Below are 2,398 nucleotides of genomic sequence, written 5' to 3' on the forward strand. Positions count from 1 at the left end.
AATCCACTTGCTTCAGTCTCCCAAAGTGCTGGGATTACAGATTGAGCCACTGAGCCTGGCAGAGTTCAACTTTTATAGATTTCAAATATGAATGAAATCACATCGTATTTGTCTTTCTGTGCATCGTTTATTTCACTTAATACAATATCCTCCAGGTTCACCCATGTTGCTGCAAATTACATAATTTTCTCATTTTATAAGACTGAATGGTATTCTGTTGTGGATAAATAACTTGTTTCCTTTATTCATCCAACCATTGCTGGACACTTGGGTTGATGTCATATCTTGGCTATTGTGAATAGTGCTGCAATGAACATGGGAGTGCAGGTATCTCTTTGACATACTCATTTAATTTTCTTTGGATATATACCTAGTTTTTGGATTGCTGGACCATATAGTAGTTTTATTTTTAATTTTTTAGGAAACTCCATACTGTTTTTCATAATGGCTGCATAAATTTACTTTCTGACCAATAGTATGTTTATTCTTGTAACTCAAGGGTACACATGTAACCCACAAGTATACAAACACATAAACATGCATACATACACATGCATGCACACATTTATGTATATACACGTATAAGTGTGTGTGTATGTCTTAGCTTAAGCTGCTATACCAAATTACCATAGACTGGCCAGCTTAAACAACACACACTTATTTCTTGCTGTTCTGGAGGCTAGGAAGTTCGAGATCAGGATACAGCATGACCATGTTCTAGTGAGGGCTCTTTTCCAGGTTGCAGATTGCCGACTTTTTCTTACATGACAGACAGAGAGCTAACTAACTCTTTGGCCTCTTCTTATAAGAACACTAATCCCATTCATGAGGACTTTGTCCTCATGACCTAATTACCTCTCAAACATCCTACCTCCAGATATTATGACATTGGGATGAGAGTTTCAACAAATAAATTTTGTAGGAACACACATGTTTTATCAGTAACTCTGTGTGTATCTAACATATATATTCATCCTTACATACATTCACAAACAAATCACTTCTATCAGAGATCATCAAACCATAGCCTGTAGACCAAATCTGGCCATAGACTGATTTTGTAGATAAATTTTTTTGGAATATACCCATCCTAATTTATTTTTATATGTGTATGTCTGTTGTGATGGGAAAAAGGCTTAGTTGAATAATTACAACAGGCCATTCAACTGGTAAAAGCTAAAATATTTATTTAACCCTTTACAAAAATAAATTTACGAACTCTTGACTTAATTTATAGAATTCAATTTCCATCCTTTTGAAGCCGATGCGTACGTGGGTGCTGCATAGCAGTGGTCCTCTCGTTCCTGTTCCTGATTCACTGTTGTTCACTCTTGCCGAGGAACAAGTCGGTCAGGAAGCCCTGCTGTGGGGATGGCTTTTAAAGACACTGGCAAGACACCCATGGAGCCAGAGGTGGCGATTATCCAAATTAGGATCACCCTTGCCAGCCGCAACGTGAAATCTCTGGATAAAGTGTGAGCTGACCTAATCAAAGGTGCAAAGGAAAAGAATTTCAAAGTGAAAGGACCGGTTCGCATGTCTGCCAAGACTTTGAGAATCACTACAAGAAATACTCCTTGTGGTGAAGGTTCCAAGACATGGCATCGTTTCCAGATGAGAATTCACAAGCCACTCATTGACTTGCACAGTCCTTCCGAGATTGTCAAACAGATTACTTCCATCAGTATAGAGCTGGGAGTTGAGGTTGAAGTCACCATTGCAGATGCTTAAGTCAAGTATTTTATAGATTGATTACACTTGTTAAAAAAAATAATTCAATTCCCTTTGTGATCTTTGAATTAAAAATTGCTCCAGTGATTTCTTTATAGCTTATACTCTAAAATCCATCAAAACAATTTTTCTAAGATATAAACATTGTCAAGTCACATTCTTCCTCAAAATCCAGCAAGACTAAAATGTTCAACATGGAATACATGCTCTCTAGTTTCTTCATTCTAATTTTTAAATTCTATACTTCTAAAATTACTACAATTCTTAAATTGTGATTTTCATTTTATACATCTCATCCATGAGACTATGGTCTTAATGAGGGGTCACATCCACATGTTCTTATATTTATAGGACCAAGGCGTAGCATGGAATATACTCAAAATAATTGATAGCTACATTATATGAAGGTTATTCATCATCTTTACAATCTAAATAAAAATGAATGATTTTGGACATTTATCAGAATGTATACCCTGTTATTAAGAGATGCATGACTTGAGGAAGGCCAAGGATGAGGAGATATCAGTTTTACTCACTTGCAATTGTTAAGAAGTGAGGTCAGATGCTGAAATTTAGGGGATTGATCAATCAGAGAAAAGTGCTTTTTTAGATACTTGGTTATGAAAGGAAAGGCATGTAGAGCCATGAAAGGGATTTTTTAATGTAA

At 36.0% G+C, this 2,398-nt stretch overlaps 1 pseudogene across 1 annotated transcript; it reads left to right on the forward strand.

The window, feature by feature from the left end:
* Positions 1-1,371: 1,371 nt before the first annotated feature.
* Positions 1,372-1,771, forward strand: LOC103259574 (annotated as a pseudogene). Its single transcript, XR_504241.1, has one exon. The product of XR_504241.1 is annotated as a 40S ribosomal protein S20 pseudogene (transcript).
* The last annotated feature ends 627 nt before the right edge of the window (positions 1,772-2,398 follow it).

This window comes from Carlito syrichta, unplaced genomic scaffold (genome assembly GCF_000164805.1).
Source record: "Carlito syrichta isolate Samal-C Ts95f unplaced genomic scaffold, Tarsius_syrichta-2.0.1 Scaffold302900, whole genome shotgun sequence".
Classification (NCBI taxonomy): Eukaryota; Metazoa; Chordata; class Mammalia; order Primates; family Tarsiidae; genus Carlito; species Carlito syrichta.